Source organism: Zootoca vivipara, chromosome 2, assembly GCF_963506605.1.
Source record: "Zootoca vivipara chromosome 2, rZooViv1.1, whole genome shotgun sequence".
Classification (NCBI taxonomy): Eukaryota; Metazoa; Chordata; class Lepidosauria; order Squamata; family Lacertidae; genus Zootoca; species Zootoca vivipara.
In genome coordinates, this window is record NC_083277.1 from 117,090,112 (window position 1) to 117,096,224 (window position 6,113).

Consider the following 6,113-nt stretch of genomic DNA (forward strand, 5'->3'; position numbering starts at 1 on the left):
GTGCCTTCCACTAGATTAGACTTTATCTGGACAGGGGCAGCCTAACTTCTGTTGACTATGCTCTAGTAACCTCTTGGTTGAACTACTGCAATGAGTTATTTGTGGGGCAACCTTTGTCGGTAGCCAGATTGTTGAGCAAGGCAGAATTGTCCTAACATATTATTATGACAACAATTATGTCATGCATACACTGTTTATCAATCTAAGCTCAAGACCGAGCCAGAGGCAGGAGTGCCAACTTGAATAAAATACTGAGGCCCTGTCCCACACAATTGATCACAAGATGTGGTGCACACACACCATTTGAATGGCAATGCCCAGTAACACTGGGTGAGCCAGGCCCCCTCAAATATACTATATTTTATCAGCTTAATATCAAATTGCCTTTTTTTAAAAAAAAAAACTAAAACTCGATTCTTCGTCTGACCACTGTATATAAACAATATTCATTTCAACCACTCCAGTATAACACCCTAAAAAAGCCCCTTCTTATAAACAAACATTATCTTCCATCCTCAGATCCAAATGTCATTATTTCGTTTTCTTTTTCATGCAAAAAGTCTGTGAGAGGTTTCTACTCTTTAATAAATGTTAACAATGACTTTTCTCTCATTAAACATGTCAGTTTCACCATCTCAGCTAAATCTGTTAATTTTAATAGCCATTCTTCCATTGTTGGTAGCGATGAGCCCTTCCATTTTTGTGCATCTAAAAGTCTCGCCATCATAACCAAATATTGAAGCAAAGTTCCATAGTCCTTTTCTAACTGTTTATCTATACGTTCCAGCAGGAAGAATTCTGGCTTCAGTTGATAGTTAGTCTTCAAAATTCTCCATATCAATGCATGTATTTGTAAACCTTTTTTTTTTTTTTGCTTTTTTACATGTCCACCAAGCATGATAAAATGACAATCCCCCCCCATATTCTAAATTATTTGAGTGTATAGGAGTTAGTAAGCCAACTCAGTGATCAAAGCTTTTTTTAAAATTAATCTTAATACCTTTATAGAAACACTATGGATTTCTATACCCACCGGTGTTGACCAATTGGTTCTCTTATTGAATGACATCAATTCCACCGTATGGCTAAATTGGCTCCCTTCATAATAGCTACTTAAGTTTGGAATGCCCCAACTGCCACCTGATGGGTGGAGATATAATCAGTGCTATTTTTTATTTTATTTTTTGAGAAAAAGAGGTTTTCAGAACTCTCCATGAACACCTTCCTTATTCTCTTATAATGAGAGGTGCCAGAACAGAGCTCTGTAACGTTCTGGCTGAAAAAAAGCCCTGGGTATCAGGGGAGTACCCAGGATCAAAACTAGGTGGGGGGGCAAGCCATGGTTGTTCAGGTTGTGACATTTCAGCACGGAAAAGGCGAATGAAACCAAAATTTTAAGAAAATTATATGTAATTATATTTTATATATTACGGTAGTTATTTGCTTGAAAAAAAATATAATTTTTATTCTAGTTACATGTCTTATACTAATATCATTTTTCTTGGGTTTGAAGAAAACTTGTTCAAAACTTTCGTTTCAATCTAGTCCTGATTTTCCTTGAAGAATTTCCAATGGACGCTCACCAAACACAACCCAGTCAGTCTGTCCTCTCCCATTGTACTTCTGAGCCAGGTCTTTACCCTTTAAAATTTAATTTTCTACAGAAATTACTTAACTTACCTTTTTGGAACCAGTTTCTTATATCCATTTTGGCAGCCTCGATGACTTCTAAATGTAAATAAGAAGGTAAACTAATAGCGGGCGGCTCAGTTTAGTGGCGGGCGGCTCAGTTTAGTGATGGGAACTCACTAGACCCCTCTAGAAGATTCCCTCTTCTCTCTGCTAGAGCCCACTAGAGACCTCTCCCTCCCTTGAATCCCAATGGCTGGCTACCATTCGCTAGGTGGCTCTACCAGTCGCTAGGCGGCTCTAGATACTTCTCGGTTTTTACACCATTTCAGTGTGGTAAACAACTGATTATTTGCCATCTACCTAATTTTGTTTCGTTTCATCACTTTATAACCATTTAATTTTTTATTGCTTCTAGGGGGGCAGCTGCCCCCCTTGCCCCTCGCTGGGTACACCCATGCTGGGTATAATAATAAAAAATTAAATACATGATCAATCCAATTGAAATATAAATTTATTGATTGTTTTAATGTCATTTGTTCAGATGAGCTATTGGAATCCAAACTGGCAGCATCTGAAACAAACAGAAAACAAAAAAAGTAATTGAGTTACAATCATCATTTTAGATGGAGAGTCCAATGTCTTTACTCCAATGTATTATATCTGTATTTATACCTTTCCAAACTGTACGAAAACATTATTTGCTTAGGGAAGCCCACCCAGGTACATAGATGTTGACATGCTTTAATCCATTTTTAGTTTACTGCTGGTTTAGATTGGGTTTTTAAAAAAGTTTTTTTAAAAATAATTTTATTAGTTTTTACAGATATTTTCTTACATTACATCATACTTTGCAAAAATAAAATAATTGGCTCCTTGAGCCTGTGACTTCCCTCCTCCCCAAATGATGATTTTCAAATCTAATCTCTATATACTGCATTTTCTTGTATTTCTTATTCCTATTAAATTATATCCTTCTAGAATTACTTAAATACAATGAGTAATAAATGATCATTTTATCCTTACAAAACTGCTTATCACCCTACTAGCAATGTTAATTGTTTACAGTTGTCTTTCAAATATAGCGTAATTTTTTTCTTAGTCTTTCTGAAAAGCCTAGTCCTGCTGGTTCCGGATTTCAATAGTTTTAATAGTTTTTATTGATAAATTTAATATTTCAGGTAAACTGCTTGGAGGTTTTCTTTCAATCAAGTGGTATATAATTCTTGCTAAATAAACAAACTCAGCTGCTGGGCTACCTCCCAGAGCCACCAAGTTGCACCCAACATTGAGTGGGCCCATCGTGTGTTGCATGATGCCACACATGAATGACATCAAACACAAGTGATACTGGTGTGCTGGGCTCCTTAGAGTGCAGAAGATCCAGCCCTACAGCATGGCTCTGTTGATGAGCACAGTGCACCTTGGACCTTCGTGTGTCATATGCGAGACTGTAGGAGGCCAATGGCCAGCCATTGGGAGGAGGCCTCAACATTCAGGGGCCCTGGCCCCTTTCCTCTAGATATTGAGGGAACCAAAGACCCCTTGGCCCCCTAGTGTTGGCACGCCTGCTACCTCCTGCCTTTGCCCTGCCCTGAGTGTACCAGGCAAAGGAAGTACAGTCCTTTGTAACTTATAAAGTAGCATTATATGCGTTGGAAGCTAAGAAGATCAGGAGAAAAGAGCTAGATAAAATAGCGGTCAACTGCAAAGGGGATTTGGACATTTAAACTGGCATATTTTACCTGAGATTCCCCTGCTATTCTAGCTTATGCAACAAATAATCTCTAGGAGACTTGACCATGGTTTATTGCACCGGTAGTGCCAAATGTTTAAAATGTTTTTATGGTTATTGCTGTTTTTCCTTTTGTTCCCCCTGTGAACGATGCCATGGCCTTTGGCTAGCGCAGGCATCCCCAAACTTCGGCCCTCCAGATGTTTTGGCCTACAACTCCCATGATCCCTAGCTAACAGGACCAGTGGTCAGGGATGATGGGGATTGTAGTCCAAAACATCTGGAGGGCCAAAGTTTGGGGATGCCTGGGCTAGCGCAATAAAGTTTATGAATGAATGAAAAAGTACAGTCGTAGCTCTACTTACGTATCCCTCTGGATACGGAATCTTCGGGTTATGGTCACGGCAAACCCGGAAGTGTATACTTCTGGGTTTCGCCACGTGCACATGCGCAAAAGCGCTCAATCGTGCTGCGCATGTGCACAGAAGCATGCCTCTATTTATGATTTTTGTGTGTGTGAATGGACCCCCGGAATGAATTAAGTTTGTATCCAGAGGGTCCACTGTATGATGATTCTGACGGGAAAGTGCTGGGTCTCCTTTGTGTTAACACCTTAAGCAGGTCCTGCTAGCCATCATATATGAGCCTCCAGGCCAGACAGCATCCACAGAGGTCCATGCAAACTTACAGCAGCCATATATGGCAAGCCTGCCCTACTTCCCAGGTATTGGGTTGGGCTTTAATTGTGGGAGTACAAGTCTTTGCATGCAGGGCTGTACCAACAATGGAACACAGTGAAGCTGTGAATAAAGGCAGCAGGTTCCCGAGAGAGTACCAACTTCCCCCCTCTTCCTCTAATCATTACCACCTTTGCATCATTTTTTAAAAAATGCATGTGGAGAAGGGAATATTATTACACTTCTTAAATGTGCAAAGCTATAGTGCTCATTTTGCATGGAAAGTTGCCCCCTTCAAGGAGTGCTTGAAGAATCTGGTGGGAACTGATCTGATCCTGCAGCTCTTAGACCAATGTGCAGATTACACAGTTTCAGATGTTATATACAGATACCAATTGGGATCTTCTTCTTTTTTAAAAAGCTGCACTTAGATGGTTTGTTGAAAGAGGCAACTCTTCAACATACACCAAAAAGAATATCCTTTATAATATATAAAGAGGGTGAGTTTTAAAGGGTAGGTGCCACCACACTAAAGGCCCAATTCTGGAATCATGATATCTGCAGGATGTCTTCTCCTGCAGAGCTCAGCAATCAGCTGTGTATATATAATACAGTGTTTTAATTTTCCCAAGCTATATATGGCTTTGTTCACCTGTACCACCAGCTTGGAATTAGGTGGTTAGCTGATGGGCAGCCAATGCCATTCTTTCTGGCATAATATAATGGTGGTATTCTTCCCCAAGGAGCAGTCGAGCCACTGAATTCCTGCACTAACTGCAGCTTCCAGATCATTCTCAAGGGTCACCCTATATATGGCAGTAATCTAATCTGGAGGTCACCAGCACATGGACCAAAGCTGGGAAAAGGCAATCCTAACCACTGAGGTCACTTGGGGCACTAGTAGTAGTAGTGTGGAGAGAGAATTGCTAATTGTATTATTGAGCTGGATCTGATCTGATTTGATCTGATCCTTTAGTTTGCATTGCTTGCATTGTATGAATTCTGTCTGTATGGCTGTATCCCTGGGATGTCTTGCTTAAATGCCTTTTTTCTTTGCCTCTCTCTGTGTGCCAAAGGGTGGTGTGGGCAGGACAGAATGCCCTGCTAAACTATCAAGGCCGGATGGCTGGCCTTGTCTGGAACACAGAGAAAGCCTTATCAGTGGATGAGCTGGACACTAGAAGCTGCTATCCTTGACGCATAGTCTTACTCAAGGCTGAGTGAGGATGCTACCCGGGCAGCATGAGTCAGCATGTGTTTATGCACAGGACCGGACATGGATCTTCCTTATATGTACTTGTGACCCCCTTGCGTATGCACATTTACAGAGGAGGGGGAAAGGAGCCCAATAAGTGTATAAGAAGCTTTGCAAATTTGTGTTACTTTACTCTTGTCGTGAAACATGGATCACCGAGAGTCCCTTAAATTTAAGGATTAAATTCTTTCTCTGAATTCAACCTTTGGAGTCTTGTTGACTGTCTCTGTCCTTGCCTGGGCGCAACTTAAGGACCCTTAGTAGCTGATAAGGCTACAGTAGCACACCCTGTGAACCTGCTCCTTCAACAGGAGTGTGGCCCCATCCAAAACAGGCAATAGGCCCATTATCCAGATTCAGGACCCACCCACTACAGCATCTCAGCTGACTTGTACACTTCCTGTGTGGGGGAAATAGTACCCAAATACATTTTGTAGAAATGCATATTTTGAGCAAAATACATTTATACTGATTTTTTTTTCTCATTCATCAATTTATACAGAAATGAAACAGAACAAATTTGTGAGTAAACCCATGCAACAGTGATACCAGCTGGAGATAGATTTGTCCACCCCTCTTTGGATCTACATCTGTTCATTTGGGACAGATTTAGGTTGGAGTGCTTGGCTACTATGATCTCCTGCCTTGTGGATCTCTGACTGGGCTACATCTTGAGCTTCTGGCTGTCAGCAGCTTGGAGATTCACACAAAGGTGTGAAATGGAGAAGAGCACAAGAATATTTTGATGGCTGTCTTAAGAAATTTCTTCTCGCTATACAGTTTGGAACAGCAAGCTGGAGCTGGTATCTTGGGTGCA